The 22,033-nt window shown below is 40.2% G+C and overlaps 1 protein-coding gene across 2 annotated transcripts in view; it reads right to left on the bottom strand.

Moving 5' to 3' along the window:
- The window catches only part of LOC127580749 (inactive dipeptidyl peptidase 10-like), a 547,404-nt gene that overhangs the window by 212,903 nt on the left and 312,468 nt on the right, over positions 1 to 22,033 (bottom strand). The window contains exon 1 of one of the 2 annotated variants that reach the window (XM_052034700.1): positions 6,874 to 6,933. The exons of the other annotated variant lie outside the window; for it this stretch is intronic. The gene's annotated coding sequence lies outside the window, so the exon portion shown is untranslated. Of the gene's footprint in view, positions 1 to 6,873; positions 6,934 to 22,033 lie in introns of those variants that run through there. 2 annotated transcript variants of the gene reach the window in all.

The raw sequence follows: 22,033 nt of genomic DNA, 5'->3' as shown, positions 1-22,033 counted from the left end.
AAAAAATTGCAAGGCAATCTCTTTATAAGCTTAGGATACCGTGGATTTAAAGTAACATAAGATGTAACTTCTTCAAGCTTAAGATATCTGAACATATGGAGTGATTGTCATTTAGTCCCCAGGAATTTTAAAGAAGTATTTTGCATATTTTTTTTTACCAAATCCCTCTCAGTCATAATAAATCAAACAACAGAGAGAAATCTCCAAACCTTTCAAGTTGATGCACCAAATAAAAGTCTATAGGACAATTTTTCACTCCTCTTCAGATTATTTGCTGGAACTAGGTCACTCAACAAAATAAAAATGAATTGGCCTCTTCTATCTCAATTCTAGTGCTTATAGAAGCAGGATTTTTGAGCTGTGCCAGAGCAGTTATGTTCTGAGTTTTCCCAAAATCCCATGGAACTCAAGTCTGATATGTGCAGATTTATTAATTATGTTCTCTGCCCGAGGCAGGAAATACTAAAGGTTACTCTGCTGTCCAGGAGCAAGCATATTTAGTTTTAGGGATAGAGGTTGTGAAGATTAAAGAGGTAATGCTGGCTTGAGATGTGGAGAATTGGGAATCATTGTGATCTGTCTGGGGAAAATTTGGAAGGTGAAGGGAGATGATGGGTGAGGAAATTAGAAGAAATGATGGCGGATAGGAGGGAGATCATGTGGGCTAGTGATTGTGATAGAGGATTCCAAGGCAGTGGAGGATTTTGGTGACAGAGTAATAGAGTTATACAGCACGGAAGCAGGATCCTGGGCCTAACTTAACCATGCCGACTGTGGTGCCTATCTATGCTAATCCCACTTGCCCGCTTTAGGCCTGTATCCCTCTACTCCTTTCCTATCCAAGTACCTGTCCAAATGCCTTTTCCAATTTACCTGCCTCTACCAATTCCTCTGGCAGCTTGTTCCATATAACTATCACTCTCTGTGATAGTTACCTCTGTGATCTCCTTTAAATTTCTCTCTCTCTCACCTTAAACCTATTCCCTCTGGTTTTAGACTCCCTTACCCTAGGAAAAAGACACTGATGATCTATCTTTTCTATGCCCCTCATAATTTTATAAGTCTCTATTTCAAGTAGAAGCATGTCTATAAGATGCATATTGAAAGCCCGCTACTTATACCGCCAAAGCATACATTGATAAGACACCTGATCTCTCACCTGTACCAAGCCCATTAACTTTTGAAAAATGAGGTTACACCCCTCATTACCATGCCGATCATAATTTTCAATAATAGCTTGACCTATAGGATAATATTATTGAAAATAGGAAAGGGCAAAGATATAATCACATTATGCATAATCTTTGTTTACAATGCAATCTCATTTTATCAAGAATCTAGTCGCTAAATACGATTGTGTTCTCATTATGTGGGAAATGCTCTTCCAGAAATTTGCTTAAGTGTGTTGGCTGTTCTTTATGCATATTGGCAGTATTGTCAAGCACAAGTGTTGTGTCATTTGTAATTTGTACAAACATTTTCCGTGAAGGTGAACCCCCTGAATAGCTAGTGCCACGTCACCTAACAACCTTTCACTGAAAAATAGAGTTGGCTTTAGCTCACCACCATGGAGTCCAAATTGTTTTCCAAGTAGGTTTTGCTTTAAGTTATTTCTTGTCACCTACCCATCTCCTTACATGTCTTGCTGCTATTGTACCTGGATCTGCTATGTAGGTGAGCCCAAATTCTTTTAAAAATAATGTTAGTCACAGCAGTGTAGAATATAATGTGTTTTTATTGTGAGAAAATATTATGAAAGATGCTGTTATTCTCTGAAAATTACAGGTGTTGCTAATAAATTCTGAGCTCTATGGCAAAATATGTACTGCAGTTTTTCAAGATAGCTTTTAACAACAAATGACATTGAAACAGTCAGTGGTAATCTGAGATGTATTTGAAAAGTTTAAACACTCAAAACATTGTGGGAAGTAATTTTTCAATTTTCTGATATTTACATGCATTAATGCCTTTTGTGACATTTTCAGTGAAATGCTTTGATGACATTATGTCCCAATTGTTGAATCAGTGCACAGATTCCAGCAAGGAAGGAAAGATAAATGAAGAATGTGTCACACATGAAGTAGGCCTACCATCAAATTCTCAAGTGGCTCCATTTTGGCTGAAGGAAGTTTTATATTTGGAACAGGTGTTTAGTCACAGGACAATTGTAGATTTGCAAACAATTTCTAACTATTTTAATCTCATTAAACTCAATTCTTCCAATCATTTCTGCTTGGATGCTCCAGTCATTGCCTCCCTTTCCTTGAGAAGGAGTAAAAAAAGTAGTGGGCAGGATGTGCTGGACTTTACCCATTCTAGCCATGACAGGTTTGAAACCCTTGTGCAAATGTAAAAGTCCTGAATACTGTGCTCCACTAGCAACTTCCTGGATGCACTCCATCACTGAGCACCACTTAAATTTCTTTGGAATGTAAATGTTAAAAATAAAGTTGAATTCCCGCAGTACAAAAATATTTAATTCAAAGTGGTACAAAACATCATATCATATGCTTTTGGGCAAAGAATTCCTATAGCTGAAATAATAATTTCATTAATGCCAATTTGGTTAGCACTTTTCCACAGCAGAGAAGATACAAATTTGACTAATTGCTTTTATCTTCCAAATCACCCATGATTCCACAAATAAACTGTGAAAAAATTAATTGTTACTTGATGTTCAATGGTTCCTGTCTTAATACATCGGTTATTTTTAAAATTTATTCAGAATATCAAATGAAAGGTGATTACATGGTTGAGAAATTGGTAATAGAGATGATATTTTGTGGTTATAAAATTGAATGCAAATTCTAAAGAAAATAATTAATGTAGTCAAAGTGAGTTAAGTTTCAATTAATCTTCACAACTTTAATCATTTAAACCTTGTTTTAAAAATGTACAATCCTTTATTTGTCATAGAGTCACAAGGCGTGGAAACAAGCTCTTTGGTCCACCAACTCCACAGCGACTATCAAGCACCCATTTACACAAATCCTGCATTAATCCCATTTTATTTTCCTCACATTCAAATGAGCTCCTGCCAGGTTCCACCATTCACCTACATACTAGGGGCAATTTACATGGCCAATTAGTCTACCAACTGGCACATCTTAGGGATGTGGGAAGAAACCAGAGCATCTGGAGGAAACCCACATAGCCACAGATCAGGATTGAACTCGGATCGCTGGAGCCACGAGGCCACACCTGCACTAACTGTGACACTTCAGTAAGATAAGGATTATTAATCAAACTCAGGATTGCATTATTTCTGTAAAATGATGCTACCATCAAATAAAATTCAAAACATACATTGACATCCTTTATTACAAAGTAGTATTATTGAGACTCCAGTGTTTTGAGCCTTCTTGTTAAGACAAAATGACAGTCTCCTATGAATCAACTGACAAATTTAATTAAATTTGTGATCCATATGATGATAAGTAAAATTGGTAAATTGGTTTATTATTGTCAGTGGTACAGTGAAAAGCTTCTCTTGTATATCATCCATATAGATTATTTTATTATAACAGTGCATTGGGGTAGTTCAAGGTAAAAACAATAACAGAATGTAGAATAAAGTGTAATAGTTACAGAGAAAGTGCAGTGCAGGTAGACAATAAGGTGCAAGGCCATAACGAAGCAGATTGTGAGGTCACAAGTCCATCTTATCGTACTAGGGGACTGTTCAATTGTCTTATAACAGTGGGATAGAAGCTGTCCTTGAGCCTAGTGGTATGTGTTTTCAGGCTTTTGTATCTTCTGCTCGATGGGAGGGGGGAGATGAGAGAATGTCTGGGGTGGGTGGGGTCTTTGATTATGCTGGCTGCTTTACTGAGACAGCGAGAAATATAGACAGTGTCCATGGAGGGGGGGCTGGTTTCCGTGATGTGCTGAGCTGTGTCACAACTCTCTGCAGTTTCTTGTGGTCACAGGCAGAGCAGTTGCCGTACCAAGCCGTGATGCATCTGGGTAGGATGCTTTCTGTGGTGCATTGATAAAAGTTGGTGAGTGTCAAAGGGGACATGCCAAATTTCTTTAGCCTCCTATAGAAGTGGTGAGCTTTCTTGGCTGAGCTTTCTTACTTGATTGGACCAGGACAGACTACTGATGATGTTCACTCCTCGGGACCTGAAGCTCTCAACCTGCTTGACCTCAGCATGGTTGATGTGAACAGAAGCATGTGAACTGCTCCTTTTCTGAACTTAATGATCAGCTCTTTTGTTTTGATGACATTGATGGAAAGATTGTTGTCATGGCACCATGTAATTAGGCTCTATAGCTCCCTCCTGTACTGTGACTCATCATTTGAGATATTTGAGATATCATCTGCAAACTTGTAGATGGAGTTAGAGTAGAATTTGGCCACACAGTCGTGAGTGTATAGGGAGTAGAGTAGGGGGCCGTGGATGCAGCCTTGTGGGGCAACAGTGTTGAGAATAATCATGCTGGAAATGTTGCTGCCTATCCTTATTGTGGTCTGTTGATCAGGAAGTCAAGGATCCAGTTGCAAAGGGAGGTGATGTGTCCCAGGTCTAGGAGTTGTCCAAGAGATATAAATACATCCGTAGTAGATAACTGACAAATAAACTGAAAAGGCCTCATCTGTCCATGATGTTGGCTGTGGTTACTTGTGGTGAAGGAGCAAAAATTCTTACACAGGATTGATTTGGTTACCTTGCTTCTGGGCTTCTGGGCTCATTGCTTCTGGGCTTCGGAAGGATTAAAATGCAAACAACAGACTAGAATCGGTTCCAGAAAACCCATGTTGTACAATGTGCTTTCAAAGTGATCACAAATAGAAGCTGTATTTATAACCAATTCCACTGAAACACTTATTTTCCTAATTACCTAGACAGTGCATTATGTTTTGGAATAAGTATTGCGAATAATATTATAAGCAAAATCTTTAGTCAGTGATAGTAAGGTTTACGGATAGAAATGTGTTTTTGATTGTATGCCCAAAGTGCATGATGTAGTAACATAAGCATTGTGTACTCCACTTCTGAAGTTTGGCTCCATCATTTTCTATGGAATCAAATCTGTTATCTTGACGTCAACAAAGTTAGCAAGACGATATTGGATTTTCAATAACAGTCTTCTGTAATGAAAATCATTTATTGCAGAAATAAATCTAGGGCAGTATCATCACTATGGAATGTCCAGAATATCCTGTTTATTCTGGATCATTTCTTTAAAGAATAGACATCTACTGTAATGTCCTCTGTAATTGTAACTAGGAATTTATTCCAAAAATATCTTTTGATTGTCTGAAGAATAACATTTTGGTCATTGCTTCAATGCTCCCCATCAGTAGTTACTTTAGTACCAAATGGTGTATTTTATTTTTACAGAAGTAGCCAGCAGAGTGAAATTTTGAAATGATTGCTCGGTGCTCTCAAAGATTTCAGGGAACATAACCAGAACGAGCAATATGTGAAAAAATTAAATCCTGTATGGCTAGATATATAGATGTTGGGTTTCATTAAGAATAACATATCTGTTGATTCCTCCCATGCCCACACCATAGAACCATAGAAAACTACAGCACAGAAAACAGGCCATTCGGCCCTTCTAGTCTGTACCAAAACATTATTCTGCTAGTCCCATTTACCTGCCCCCAGCCCATACCCCTCCAGACCTCTCTTGTCCATGTATCTATCCAATTTAATCTTAAAAGTTAAGAGTGAGCCCAAATTTACCACATCAGATGGCAGCCCATTCCACACTCCCACCACTCTTTGAGTGAAGAAGTTCCCTCTAATGTTCCCCCTAAACCTTTCCCCCTTCACCCTAAAGCCATGTCCTCTCGTACTTCTCTCTCCTAATCTAGGTGGAAAGAGCCTACTTGCATTACCCCTGTCTATGCCCCTCATCATTTTATAAACCTCTATCATATCTCCCCTCATTCTTCTCCGCTCCAAGGAACAAAGTCCTAACATGCTCAATCTTTCCTTATAACTCAACTCCTGAAGACCCGACAACATTCTTGTAAATCTCCTCTGCACTCTTTCAATCTTACTGACATCCTTCCTGTAGTTCGGTGACCAGAACTGCACACAATATTCTAAATTTGGTCTCACCAATGACTTATAGAACTTCACCAAAACATTCCAACTCCTATACCCAATACTTTGATTTATAAATGCCAGGATGCCAAAAGCCTTTTTTACAACCCTGTCTACCTGTGACTCTACTTTCAAGGAATTGTGTATCTGAACTCCCAGATCCCTTTGTTCCTCCGCACTCTTCAGTGCCCTACCATTTACTGTGTATGTCCTACCTTGATTTGTCCTTCCAAAATGCAACATCTCACACTTGTCTGCATTAAATTCCATCTGCCATTTTCTGGACCATTTTTCCATTTGGTCCAGATCCCTCTGCAAGCTTTGAAAGCCTTCCTCACTGTCCACTACACCTCCAATCTTAGTGTCATCCGCAAATTTACTAATCCAATTTACCACATTATCGTCTAGATCATTGAAATATACAACAAACAACAATGGCACCAACACAGAACCACTCAAGGTTCATTTCATTAATTCAAAAGCAAAATACTACAGATGCTGATAATCTAAAATAAAAGCAGAACATGCTGAAAATAATCAGCAGATCAGGTTGCATCTGTGAGAGAGAGAGAGAGAGAGAGTTAATCTTTCAAGTCTATGACCATTCATTAACTTCCAAATGGTCATTCACCAGAAAACTGGGGATCCTATCCCTGCTATTTTAGATTGGAAATCCTGTCAGTAAATTCTGCCTCTTAGTCGTACACAATTACCATTAAGACAACATTACTTCACATGGAGTTGCAATACTGGTTTTTAATTTTTGTTCACATAGGAATATCAGCATTCAGAAACAGGAAATTAAACCTACTTTTCTTGTTGCTGCTTGTTTCCATAGAGGTAAGGGAGATGTTTTGAATGTTTCTTTTCCTAAAACAAATTCTTTTGGTTGGAGCTGGAATGTTTTCCTTGAAAGACCTCCTCCCAATTGATATTCCTAATTGCCAAGAACATTTAATATTGAAAAAAATAAGAAACCAGTTGAAAATAAATTTCACCGTGAACTTTACCAGGATACATTCTGCAGCATCAGTTTACTGACAAGCTTATTTGGTTACAGATCCTATGGGGGCTGGTATTCAGTTAGGCTATAACCCTTGAATGTCCTGTTTCTTTTGCACTTTTTTTAAGTGAACCTGTTATGGACAGTCTCAATCAAATTTTGGATGAATATTAATCTATTGAAGGTTTGAAGTAATTTGGTACTGGATTGGCAACACCATTGAGATTGAGTTAAACTTCATCTTGGGAGGTGAAGTAGAAACAGATGTAACCTCTTTCTACATCATACCATTCTTAAATTTGAATGTTTGATACTCAAATTGAATGGAAAAATAGGAGATCATTCTATTTTTAATATTGATACCTCTTGAGCTAATGATACAATTATATCATCTGATATGAGATAAGGAAGAATTGAAGGAGCAGAACATATTCATTTGGCTTTTCAATTGGACCACTATTAACAGTTAATTATCACATTGTGAATACTTCTTGAAATATTGAGGATTCAATCAATTAGAACCTGCATAGGAAGCACATTGGTGAAGGGTTGTGAATTTTCTAAAGCAGGTGGGTAACACTTTCCAATGTCTGGTATTTTTTTTTAGCCAAAGTGAACACATTTTTGAATTAGTTAGAAATACTAGTCAGATTCCAAGTATTTTTAAGATGATAATATATTACAGATTCCCATCAAATTTCTTAAAAGACTGCTAACATTTTGTTGGATGTTTGAGAAAACTTCTTAAGCCTCGTCTGATTGACAGATTCAATTTTATAGCAATTAGTTCCAGATTTTTACACAACATACTATATTAACCAGAAACTGAGTGAAACTTATATGAATTTAAATATCCTGATTTCATATTTCAAACTGGTGAATATTCCAGAAATTCCATGAACAAATGCCAGAATTTCCTGATGTAAATGCCAGCAGTTTAGGGATATCCATGCAGAGAATTTGGAAACAAATTTTCTGGCACTCATCACACCATTTTTTTTATGAGCACAATCAGTTGTTGATCCCATGAAGTTGCAACAGTTCACGGTTACATGGGGAAACTGCTCAAACAGCCTGTGCCAGATTAGACTTTGTGAAATGAGTTCTCCATTAATTTGCATATTTAATAATAAGCCTTCATAATTTTTGCTGTTTTGAATTGATTGAGTTGGTTTGAATGTTTTTAAATACTTTTGTCCTTCAATTTGTTCTTTTTCTTAAACACTAACAGTTTTTCAGTTTAACGTGTATATGATGTGATTTTTTTTAGTGTTTCTGAGCATTCATAGAGTTTAATTTAGTTCTTTCTTTCTCCCATTTCCTCGCACGATGTGATGGAATTTACGCATGGAAGGACCTGTTGCCATAAAGAGCATTCTTGCCAAGTTTGGATCTGCCTTTGGATGTCTACTGAGATTGTGGGACACATTAATCTGTGCAGCTCACTGCTGTCCATACAGTGCTGACCATTTTCAGATCCTGAATATTTGAATCTCAAGGTGGAAACTGAAAGTTCCCATATACAATTGTACCGAATCAACACTTTAAGGAATGCTTTGTTTGTAAGACATGCTTGGATTTGTGCAGGAGTTGCAGATACAGATGGGGCCACACTGTGCAGATCTCCCTCACACTCTGCAAGTATGCATGTTATGTGTGTGATTATAATGCCCTTACAAAGGTAGCCAAACTTAAATATTTTTTAATAATCCCTGAAGAGCCACAATGCAAAATTAATGCCAGAACAGGAATATCAGGCAAGTTGCACTTTTAATTTGATTCAACTGTTTGATAGAGCTGACTGTTTGGAAGGATAATATGCCTTCATGTTTGAGAATAAAAACTTGCAAGAAGAGTCTGCCTTTGGATTCTGAAGTTTCTTTTAATTCTTTGTTTATTGTCTTCATCTCCAATCTTAATCTTTTTCCCTCATTTCTAGTTATAGGTGATCTTGCATTTCTAAACCCAGCAAACACCCCTCTCTACCTCAGCCAAGTGACCATGACTTCTGTGAAGCCATTGGATTGGATTGTGTTGTTGGTTAGCCAACAATTCTGTGCAGAACTGTGGCAAACTAGTGTGGTGTGTTTGGGACTTAAGCAATGCAGAAGTATGGGACATGCTGCAAGCACATCTGACCTCTTGCTCTGCTCCAGGAATCAACATCAAGGCCAGGGATGGTCTTTGGTGTCCTGAACTGAGGCATTGGATACCCCTTGCACCAGCCACATCATCATTTGAATGGGGTCATTGATAGTAACAAGAAAAGTAAACTTAGCTAATTTTTTCTTCATTTTTCTGTACATTTAAGTCTTTAATTAATTGATAGTTCAATCAATTTTAAAATAGATCTGTTATTTTAATATCAGAATATTTTAAAATTATTTTTATAATTAATCAGGTTCAACTGGTTATCAGATATATTTGAATCAGTGATATGGGTCTTTGACAACAGGATAGCCTAGCGGACCGTGTAGGCTGAACGAGGAGCAGGGACGCACAGAGCGAAGGCACCATAAAATATGTTACGCGCAACAGTAATCTGTTGCAGAGATTGGAAGTGGACCGGGCAATGTGAGGAGGTGCAAGGTCACAAGCCGGCGCACCAGTTCGGGGGAAGCATGACCAGGCTGAGAAGACAGAGGGATGCATGAGCGAACCATGTGTAGGGCACAGACGTAGCGGGCGGCAGGGAGAAGCGCAGAGGCACCAGGATGGATCTGGAGTGGATCTGGCAAAGTGGACAGGGGTGCCGGCAGCGTGGAGCGCATGCGGACCTGAAGGGGAGAAGGCAGGGTGGAACACAAGCGGACCTGGAAGGAAAATGGCTGCACCCCTCACGTGGACCTGAAAGGAAGGCGGCCGAGGTGGTGTTCAAGCGGACCTGAAAGGGTGACGGCCTAGCGGACCATGTTGGGTGATCCCTGAGCAGGGATGGACAGAGCGACCGGGCAACTGACCCAAGAACGTGCTGCAGTAATTGGCCGCAGGGCGAAGCAGGGAGAGCGGCGTGATTGTTAGTGGACCGGGCATGTGAGGAGGGTGTGGATATGGCAACGTGAAACAGAAAATGACACGGTTAAATGGAATTAGTATAGATGGGTAGAAGGGCCTGTTTCTGTGCTGTATGACACTATGACTGTGCAGTGGGATAGTGGACATTCACCCAGCCACAGCTGTGGAATAGCACAGAGACAAGTGTTGGCAGTATAGTAACATAACTTCAGTGATTCAAGGTGATCCATTGCATTTCTCTCAAGGATGACTGTAATTTTACTTGAATAATCAGGAATAATGCTAGTCTTCCGGTTCTCCCCAGAAACTCAGAGCAACAAACAATCTGCTGGAGGAATTCAGCAAGTCTGTAGGGGGTGGGTGAGGAGGATTTGCTGACGTTTTGGGTCGAAACCCTGCATCAGGACATCCCCACAGATGCTGCTTGACCTGCTGAGTTTCTCCAGCAGATTGTTTATTGCTCCATATTCCAGCATCTGCAGTGTCCTATGTATCCCCAGGAACCCCGTTCTTTATTGATAATCTTGCCACCCAGGCAAATCGAACAGATCCACGATAGCAGTTTAAATCTAGCATCAGCAAAACAAAGCCCATGAATTTCATGGTCTTTCTAATGTCAACAGAAGGTATTACCACTATCCCCACATAAATGAAAACAGAAGGCCAATCAGAAGCATAAAAAATGTAAGAGAATTTTATGCAGGTGATTTTCGAGCTGAAATAAGTGGGCATTATGGTGAAATGCTCCAGGCTGCTGGTGAGCTATGGAGAAAGGACTTTGTGGAGAAGTGGCCCCTTTCCTACAATGAGTCTAAATTCCTTCAAAATACATGTGGAATTGAAAAATCCAGGAAGCAAGTTGCTTCCCACCTTAGCTTGAAAATCTGTAGTAAGAAGGGGTTTGGTAGCTACTATTTGTGGAGGACATTTAGGTCTACACGACCCCATTCCCAGTCTGATATTTGCAATTCATGTGCGTCTTCTTCAATATTTTTTCACTTTTTTTACTTATTGACTTCTCAAGCCCATTGCAGCCAGCATGCAAAATGACTGCTCTTGATGAAACCTTCAGTCAGTGAAAAATGTTCAAAGCTTGGCAGATTAACTAGATGCGATATAAGAAATGCTTCAGTCAATCTGTGTAAATAAGCTCCCACTAATGAGTGCAGACAACATGGAAAGTACAGAAAAAATGTTTTCAGAAATTCTGACTGAATGATAGATATTGGTGAGAATATCAGGGTAACTTCCCTACTCTTTCAAAATGTACTCTGGGGTCTTTTACAACCATCTGAGAAGTCTGAAAAAACTTTGGTTCAAGGCTTATCCAATAGCACCTCCAGTGATGCTTGCTTACTCTCTCAGTAATGCCTAAAATGTCAGCCTAGATTTTTGTAAACCCACCAGCAATCCAAATTTAGAGGCAAGAGTGCTGCTAGCTAAGCCAAAGCCAACACTGGCTAATAATTTAGAGTTGATTCCTGAAATGTAAAATTTATATATTATATCAAGCCCATTTTTGATTCTTATTAAGGGAGACACAAATGTAGCTACTTGAGTACCTTGATCTTCAATTTCAGAAGTCATATCCAATATAATCTTAGTAGTTAGGGATACAGATTTACATATATTGAAAGCTGGACCTAATACTTAAGAAATGCTTAATCTTAAAATATCCCATAGACCATCAATTGGACATCAAGTAAATTTTAAATGGTCCATATTTGACATCATTGCTGCAAATAACATGTGTCATCTTTATATTAATATATAATGTACTTATGTATGGAATAATCTGTCTGGATGGCACGCAAACAAAAGGTTTCCACTGTATCTCAGTACATGTGACAATAATAAATCAATTCCAATTCCAAATATTAACAAATTGTATATTTTTATATATTTACATAACATGCCTTAAGTTAGATACTGTTTCAAACAGAATTAGTGCAGTTATATCCTGACATGAAAGGTTGGAAAGGACACAAATCTGATCTAGTTATGTTGTCATAGCAACGAGATAACCTTTCAATGCCATGCAGAAGATACAGAAATGTGATCTTGATTAATCAAGGGGCCATGCTGTGAGGATTTAGAATTGCCCTTGAATTAAGGTGAAACTATTAAACAGAACAGTAGAGCCCTATAATTAACTTAAAGATTGCACTGCCTATTGGTTTAGTAACTCAGACATTTAAGGAATTTCCTTAATTTTCAAAGGGACTTCGTGAGGCAGAGGCAGAAATAGACAGAAGTTTCAGGGAGATAGTCACCCCTAAAAGTCAGGAGGCAGGTAGCTGGGTGACTATCAGGAATGGGAAGGGGTATAGACAGAAAGAGCAGAGCACCCCTGTGGCCGTTCCCATCAACAATAAGTGTACTGTTTTGGATACTGCTGGTGGGGACGACCTACCAGGGACGAGTTGCAGTGGTCGGGTCTCTGGCACCGAGACGGGACCCTCAGCTCAGGAAGGAAGGAGGGAAAAGAAGAGAGCAGTATGATAGGGGATTCAATAGTTAGGGGGACAGATAGGAGGTTCTGTGGGAGAGATCGAGAATCCCGGATGGTCTGTTGCCTCCCTGGTGCCAGGGTCTGCGATATCCCGGATAGAGTTCTCGATATTCTCAGGAGGGAGGGTGAGCAGCCAGATGTCGTGGTCCACGTAGAGACCAATGATGTGGATAGGAAGGAGGAGGAGGTCCTGCAAAGAGAGTTTAGAGAATTAGGTGCAAAATTGAAGGACGGGACCTCCAAGGTTGCAATCTCAGGATTGTTACCCGTGCCACGAGCTAGCGAGGCTAGAAATAGGAAGATCATGCAGCTAAATACGTGGCTAAGAGATGGTGCAGGAGGGAGGGCTTCATGTTTCCGGACAATTGGGCTTTGTTCCAGGGAAGGTGGAACCTGTTCTCACAGGACGGTTTGCACTTGAACTGGAGGGGAACTAACATACTTGCAGGTAGGTTTGCTAGTGGTGCTTTGGGGGGTTTAAACTAGATTTTCAGGGGGAGGGGAACCAGAGTGTTAGAGCAGATAGTGAGGTGGAGGAGGAAAAAGGTCATGCGAGGACTGCAGGTATAGACAGAAATCAAAGGCTTGTACATGATAGAAATGTTCTCAGGTGCATCTATTTCAATGCAAGAAGTATTGTAGGTAAGGCAGATGAGTTTAGGGTGTGGATTGGCACATGGGATTATGGCATTATTGATATTAGTGAGACTTGGATGTAGGAGGGGCAGGACTGGCAGCTTAATGTTCCGGGGTTTTGTTGTTTCAGACGTGATAGAGGGGGAGGGAATGAAAGGGGGAGGAGTGGCATTACTAGTCAGGGAAAATATCACAGCTGTGCGTAGACAGGACAGCCCGGAGGGCTCGTTTACACAGGCCATATGGGTGGAGCTGAGGAACAGGAAAGGTGTGGCCACACTAATAGGGTTGTATTATAGACCGCCCAATAGTCAGAGAGAATTGGAAGGACAAATCTGTAGTGAGATAGCAGACAGATGTAAGAAACAGAAAGTTGTAATAGTAGGGGATTTTAACTTTCCGCATATTGACTGGGACTCCCACACTGTGAAAGGGCTGGATGGCTTGGAATTTGTCAAATGTATTCAGGAAAGTTTTCTAAATCAATATACAGAGGTACCAACGAGAGAGAATTCAATACTTGATCTCCTTTTAGGGAACCAGACAAGTCAGGTGACAGAAGTATGTGTAGGTGAGCATTTTGGGTCCAGTGACCATAATGTCATTAGTTTCAAGTTAATTATGGATAAGGACAGGTCTGGTCCTTGAGTCGAGGTTCTAAATTGGAGAAAGGCTAATTTTGTGGAAATGAGAAAGGATCTAGGAAGAGTGGATTGGGATAAGTTGTTTTCTGGCAAGGATGTGTTCAGTAAGTGGAAGGCCTTCAAAGGTGAAATTTTGAGAGTGCAGAGTTTGCATGTTCCTGCCAGGATTAAAGGTGAAGTTAACAGGCATAGGGAACCTTGGTTTTCAAGTGATATTGATGATCTGGTTAAGAAAAAAAGAAAGGTGTATAGCAGGTATAGGAAACTAGGAGCAAATGAGGTACTTGAAGAGTATAGAAAAAGTAAGAAAATACTAAAAAAGGAAATCAGGAAGGCAAAAAGAAGACATGAGGTTGCTTTGGCAGATAATGTGAAGGTAAACCTGAAGGGCTTCTACAAGTATATTAAGAGTAAAAGGATAGTAAGGGACAAAATTGGTCCCCTAGAAGATCAGAGTGGTTGTCTATGAGTGGAGCCTCAGGAGATGGGGGAGATCTTAAACAGTTTTTTTTGCATCAGTATTTACTCAGGAAACTGACATATGGAACAAAGGGAAACAAGCAGTAGTGTCACGGAACATATAGAGATTAAAGAGGAGGAGGTGCTTGCTGCCTTACAGTGAATAAATGTGGATAAATCCCTGGGGCCTGATAAGATATTTCCTCGGAGATTGAGAGAGACTAGTGTAGAAATTGCAGGGGCCCTGGCAGATATATTTAACATGTCCTTAGCCACGGGTGCAGTGCCGGAGGACTGGAGGGTAGCTCATATTGTTCCGTTGTTTAAAAAAGGATCTAAAAGTAAACCAGGTAATTGCAGGCCAGTGAGCCTGACATCAGTAGTAGGTAAATTATTGGAAGGTATTCTGAGAGATCGGATATACAAGTATTTGGACAACCAAGGGCTGATTAAGGATAGTCAGCATGGCTTTGTGCATGGTAGATCGTGTTTAATGAATCTTGTAGAGTTTTTCGAGGAGGTTACCAAGAAAGTAGATGAAGGAAAGGCTGTGGGTGTTGTATACATGGATTTTAGTAAGGCCTTTGACAAGGTCCTACATGGGAGGTTCATTCAGAAGGTTCAGACACTAGGTATCCATGGAAAGGTTGTAAACTGGATTCGAAATTGGCTATGTAGGAGAAGACAGACAGTGGTAGCGGATGATTGTTTCTCAGACTGGAGGCCTGTGACTAGTGGTGTGCCTCAGGGATCTGTGCTGGGGCCATTGTTGTTTGTTGTCTATATCAATGATCTAGATGATAATGTGGTAAATTGCTGATGACACTGAGATTGGAGGCGTAGTGGACAGGTGCGAGGAAGGCTTTCAAAGCTTGCAGAGGGATCTGAACCAACTGGAAAAATGGGCCAGAAAATGGCAGATGGAATTTAATGCAGACAAGTGTGAGATGTTGCATTTTGGAAGGACAAATCAAGGTAGGACATATACAGTAAATGGTAGGGCACTGAGGAGTGTGGAGGAACAAAGGGATCTGAGAGTTCAGATACATAATTCCCTGAAAGTGGCGTCACAGGTAGACAGGATTGTAAGAAAGGCTTTTGGCATCCTGGCATTCATAAATCAAAGTATTGAGTATAGGAGTTGGGATGTTATGGCGAGGTTGTATAAGACATCAGTGAGGCCAAATTTGGAGTATTGTGTGCAGTCCTGGTCACCTAACTATAGGAATAATATCAGTAAGATTGAAAGAGTGCAGAGGAGATTTACCAGGATGTTGTCGGGTCTTCAGGAGTTGAGTTACAGGGAAAGATTGAACAGGTTAGGACTTCATTCCTTGGAGCACAGAAGAATGAGGGGAGATTTGATAGAGGTTTACAAAATTATGAGGGGTATAGACAGAGTTAATGCTTGTAGGCTCTTTCCACCTAGATTAGGAGAGATAAGTACGAGAGGACATGGCTTTAGGGTGAAAGGGGAAAGGTTTAGAGGGAACATTAGGGGGAACTTCTTCACTCAAAGAGTGTTGGGAGCGTGGAACGGGCTGCCATCTGATCTAGTAAATGCGAGCTCACTGTTAAGTTTTAAGAATAAATTGGATAGATACATGGACTGGAGAGGTCTGGAGGGTTATGGACTGGGTTCAGGTAAGTGGGACTAGTGGAATAACGTTTTGGCACAGACTAGAAGGGCTGAATGGCCTGTTTTATGTGCTGTAGTGTTCTATGGTTCTATGGTTCTATGACTGGAAGAAGTCTTTTGGCCTGAAAAGAGGATTTTCAATAATGAGTGTTCAAAAATGTGGCCCTTTTTGGAACTCATTATATTTGTGAAAGATAGTCTAAACTGCTATTAACAATATGTTGGAATTGAAGTGGTTTTGCTGTTTTATTATACTGACGATTTATTGAAGAGATGCAAGAGTAGCCATTATTAAATAATGCTCTCTGGTCCAATTCATTATGAAAATATACCTTTCCCATGGCATCAATATTTCGTATTAGCAGCCAGTACATTAAAGGCCATTGGGAATAACAGAAGAAGTGCCAGAATTACTTTTTTCACTCTCTCCTTGCTACCAACTCCATTCGCCAATGGCTATAATGAACAAAGGAACTCATTTTACAGTATTAATTTCAACTTTTTAATGAAAGAAGAGTTATTGGTCTGAATTGTCCAGTCAATGGCAAAGTGACAGTAGTAACCTTGAAGAAAACTGCACACCAACCTTCAGCAGGCTCTTTTCTGAAGTTAGCTGCCAAAAGGCACCTTCTGTAGGGGATCAGTGGCATTCAGTAACAGTGATGCCTTCATGCTGACAGCAGCTAATTCAACTGAAAAATTCTGACAGACACTCAACCAAGCAGCAAAGAATTCTTAACATTATAAGCATTATACAAAATTTGAAAAGTCAAAATATATAGGTGGTTTAATGTAGAAGGTGAAATTTCATTAATAAAATTTAACAATACTTTCCAAGAATAGTCCTTTTATCATTTAAACTCGATGGCATTTTCTGAGGGAATGAGATTCCCTGGGGGCGGTGACAGGTAAATGGATTTAGCACTGGCGACCCAAGACAAGTGTCAATTTTCCACTTAAACCCATATATTCAGATCAACTGAAATGGGTACAACTGGTGGCCAATACCAGTGAATTGATTTGGATCTGGTGTCCAAAGATGAATTTCTTCACTTTAGCCACCAAAAGAAGTGAAATTAGTTTCCCAGGCTGGTATCAGCTTGTATGTCTCAGTTACACTTCACTCAGTAAGTCACAACTCCCTCTGTTTCCTTTTAATGAGAGAGTAGAGTTTAAAAATTTGATTCATGTTAATTCACTGATACTGCATTGATAACCTTGGCAAAGACAACAGCAGTCCACCCTGTGGGGGAGCAGTGAATCACCGAGTAACTTCTGGGTGTCTGCATAGAACTGCATGTGCAGTAATTCTAGTGGTTTATGTCACATTCCCTCTATTACAATGGGGCATGTCGATAGCTCAGCTACTATACTCATTGCTAACTCCAGGCTAATGTTTCAAATCAAAAGGAAAAGCAGGAAATTGTACATGTTGAAAAGAATAGGAGGGGAGATTGTAGACGACACAAAAATTGGTAGAGCTGTGGACAGGTTGTCAAAAGATTCAGCAGTATACAGACCAATTAGAGATATGGGCAGGGAAATGGCAGGTGGAGTTTAATCCGGATAAGTCAGGATCAGATTTATTATTACTGTCATATGACATGAAATTTATTGCTTTGTGGTGGCAGTATAGTGCAAAGACATAAAATTACTATAAATTACAAAATAAATAGTGCAAAACAAAGCAATAATGAGGTTGTGTTCATGGGCCGTTAAGAAATCTGATGGCAGAGGGGAAGAAGCTGTCCCTGAATCATTGAGTGCGAGTTTTCAGTCTCCTGTACCTTGTCTCTGATGGTAGTAATGAGAAGAGGGCATGTCCCAAATGGTGAGGGTCCTTAATGACGGATACTGCCTTCTTGAGGCACCGCCTCTTGAAGATGCCCTCAGTGGTGGGAAGGGTTGTGCCTGTGATGGAGTTGGCTGAGTCTACAACCCTCTGCAGCCTCTTGTGATCCAGTGCATTGGAGCCTCCATACCATGCTGTGATGCAACCAGTCAGAATGCTCTCCAACGTACATCTATAGAAATTTGCAAGAGTCTTTGGTGACACACCAAATCTCCTCAAAGTCCTAATGAAGCAGAGACACTGACGTGTCTCCTTTGTGATAGCATCAATGTGCCGGGCCCAGGACAGATCCTCGGAGATGTTAACACCTAGGATCTTTAAGCTGCTCACCCTGTCCACCAGTGACCCCTCAATGAGGACTGGTGTGTGTTCTCCGGACTTCCCCTGTGTGAAGTGTTGCACTTTGGGAGGTCAAATGCAAGAACTCTGCAGTAAATGACAGGACCCTTAGGAGCATTACAGAGGCATCTTGGGGTGCAAGTCCATTGTTCCCTGAAAGTGGCAACACAAGTAGATAGGGTGGTAAAGAAGTCCTATGGAATGAGAAACAAAGGACTGCAGATGCTGGAATCTAGATGATGCTGGAGGAACTCAGCAGGCCAACGTTTCGGGTCAGGACCCTTCTTCGCGACTAAGATAGGAAACGGGGAATCCCAATATATAGGAGGGAAAAGCAGAGCAGTGATAGGTGGACAAAAGAGGGGAGGTGGGGTGGGCACCGGGTGGTGATAGGTAGACGCAGGTAAGGGATATTGATAGGCAGGTGTGGGGGAGGAGGGGAGAGCAAATCCACTGGGGGATGGGTAAAAGGTAAGGAGAAAAAGGAAAAAAATGTAGAAAAAAGAGGCTAGGAAAGGGAAGGGGGGGGATTACTTAAAGTGGGAGAATTCAACATTCACAAAGGACTGCAGATGCTGGAATCTAGATGAAAAACACGTCATATGGGATACTTGCTTCATTGGTTGGGTGCTTTTTAGTCGGGAAGTCATGTTGCAGTGTATAAAAATTTGGTGAGGCCACATTTGGAGTATTGTGTGCAGCTCTACTTACTACATTACAGAAAGGATGTGGAAGCTTTACAGAGGGTGCAGAAGAAGCTCACTAATATGTTTCCTGGATTAGAGAGTATTAGATATAAAGAGAGGTTGGACAAACTTGCATTGTTTTCTCTGGAGGGGAGACCTGATAGTATATAAAATTATGTGAGGCAAATATGGGATAGATAGTCAGAGTCTTTTTTCCAGAGGGGAAATGTCAAATATCAGAGTGCATACCTTTAAGGAGAGAGGAGGAAAGTGTAAGGGAGTTTTACGAGGCAAGTTTTTTTAGGCAGAGTCTGGAACACACTGCCAGGGTGAGTGTTGGAAACAGATACAATAGCAATGTTTAAGAAGCATTTAGACAGGCACATAACAGACAGAGAATGGAGAGATATCAACCATGTGCAGGCAGGTAGGCAAGTTTGGATTGGCATCATGGTTGGCATAGACATCATGGGCCAAAGGGCCTGTTCCAGTGATGTACTGTTCTATGTTCTATGAGAAGGGAACAACAGCTGTCAGAACCTTAACATGTTGTAATAAAAGCTGAACTAGAAACATATTGATGGATGGTGAACAAGAGTAATGTGAGTTTTCAGCAGAATACTTAAGTTAGTAACATGACTGCATAATTTGGAATGGAATAAAGACAACATTTATCTTTATTTTAGGAATTGTCTATTCTCTATTACTGTCAAAATATGTTTGAACAAGAAAGGTGAAACCAGTAGAATAATGGAACAAATTTAGCACAGAAAATGTTCCTGGAAAAAGTTATTAATCCTTATGTTCTGAGCTAATTTTTTCTGAATTAGAAATCAGGCCAAACTGGATGAGAATGATCCACTTGAATCTCTAAAATGGAAACCGTTTCTGCTGAGATTCCACTATTTCTACTGAGACTGGGAGGTCTAAAGGTAGGTCTTCTGAACCCCATTCTATGTTGAAAGGAAATGTCCCAGAGATTCCCAAGGTACTGCAGGATATCTCTTTATTTACCCACAGGAACTAATGCCAGCTGGCAACTACTAAGAGAACAAATGAAACCTATGAAAAAGGTCCAAAAATACTCAAGGTAAAGGTGATCAGAGGGAATAGCTTCCCTTTTCCAAAAGGTACAAATGTCCCACTGGGTGCAGAAGAACCAAAGAGGATGCAATTCTTCAAAGTCCAATTGGGCTTTTTGTCCTCCACTGGGGAGGAGCAACCCTACTCCAAAGGCTGCCTGGTAAGTTGGCCCGTGCACTATTAATTTCCCCTTGGGGCTAGGGTTTAATTCTAATGTACTTGTGCTGACAGGCTGACAACCCCAACACCTGCATCCCACCCCTAAGGTTTAGCCATGCTTCTGGGTGTTTGTTAAAAGATATTGAGGTCAGCATTTTTTTTTTGCTGTTTCTATACCGTATACACAAGGTTTCTAATGCACTCAGCAAGGACCAGAATTCCCATGGGAGTGCTGATCAGGACATCATAGCCTTCAGGGGCTTATTTTCTGTACATAAATTTGAAAAGAGGAAAGTCAAGGGCTATTGTGTCCTGATCAATTTGCCCTTGCTGGGAACATTTATTTGGAGAAGTTTTCCCTTCCGAATTTTCTCCCCCACAAGTATTTATATTATCCAGTTTAGCAACTGAATGGTGCTTATTTTTTTATGATATTCTCTGCCCTCTGTGCTTAAAAGTTGACACACATCTGTTTATTTCTGATGGATTACTGCTTCAGCAAAATAGCAGGTTACACAGTCATTCACTAATATAGGGAATAATAATCTCTAGTTTACACATTTCACATCATTTCTTAAATTCATAATTCAGCAACCTGTGCATACTTCTTTGCATTCCATATATTTATTGCTGGGCTAATGCTTAGCTTTATCATTATCTGCAGTGATATATAGTAATTATTTTATAACATGTCTTAATTAAAACTTAAGGAGGTAATAATTTGTTATTAATGGCTAGCACTCAATGCGCACTATTACATTGGGTACCTATTGTACAATATTTGTTGCCACTGACTTCAATTGAACTAGATATCTGAAGGGGAGCTTAGTGGGAATTACCATGTTGCCAATTTAACACTAGTAATTAAACAAATTTTTAACTCTGGATCTGATGCTAAATAGATTTTAGAGGACTATTTTAGCCAAAGATTGAAAATGTATGCCAAAAATACTAACAAGATTGACCGATTTGTAAGTCAAGCTTGACCATTTAATTTTTGTCTTAATTGCTAATTGTCATAACTTAAACTTGCTTGTAGCTTTAGGACTTAAGTCCCTATGGGATGCTACTTTTCCCACTTCTACTGAAGATATGGGTGGGGTCCTAAATGAATACTCATGTGTATTCATCAAGGAGAAGGACATGGAGGATAGTGAGTTCAGGGAGGGTTACGTAGATAATCTACAGTTGGTTAGTATTAAGGAGGAGGAGGTGTCAGATTGATATGTGAGGAAGGAGGATGTGCTGGAACTATTGAAAAATATTAGGATAGATAAGTCACCAGGGCTGGATGGGAGATATCCAAGGTTATTACGGGAAGCTAGGGAAGAGGTTGCTGTGCCTTTGGCGATGATCTTTGCATCCTCACTGGCCACAGGAGTAGTGCCAGATGATTGGAAGGTGGCAAATGTTGTTCCTTTGTTTAAGAAAGGAAGTAGGGATAACCCTGGGAATTACAGACCAGTGAGTCTTACTTCAGTGATGGGCAAATTACTGGAGAAGATTCTTAGAGACAGGATTTATGAGCATTTAGAGAAGCATAGGCTGATTAGGGACAGTCAGCATGGCTTTGTGAGGGGCAGGTCATACATCACGAGCCTGATTGAATTCTTTGAGGATGTGACAAAACACATTGGTGAAGGTAGAGCAGTGGATGTGGTGTAGGTTGATTTTAGTAAGGTGTTTGATAAGGTTCCTCATGGAAGGCTTATTCAGAAAGTCAGGAGGCATGGGATCCAGGGAAACTTGGCTGTGTGGATTCAGAATTGGCTCACCCATAGAAGACAGAGGGTGGTGGTAGATGGAGCATATTCTGCCTGGAGGTCGGTAACCAGTGATGTTCCGCAGGGATCTGTTCTGGGACCCCTGCTCTTTGTGATTTTTATAAATGACTTGGATGAGGATGTGGAAGGGTATTTTAGTAAGTTTGCTGATGATACAAAG

Source organism: Pristis pectinata, chromosome 1 (assembly GCF_009764475.1).
Source record: "Pristis pectinata isolate sPriPec2 chromosome 1, sPriPec2.1.pri, whole genome shotgun sequence".
Taxonomy (NCBI): domain Eukaryota; kingdom Metazoa; phylum Chordata; class Chondrichthyes; order Rhinopristiformes; family Pristidae; genus Pristis; species Pristis pectinata.
The sequence above is the reverse complement of the archived record's forward strand: the minus strand, read 5'-3'. Positions and strand labels throughout refer to the sequence as shown.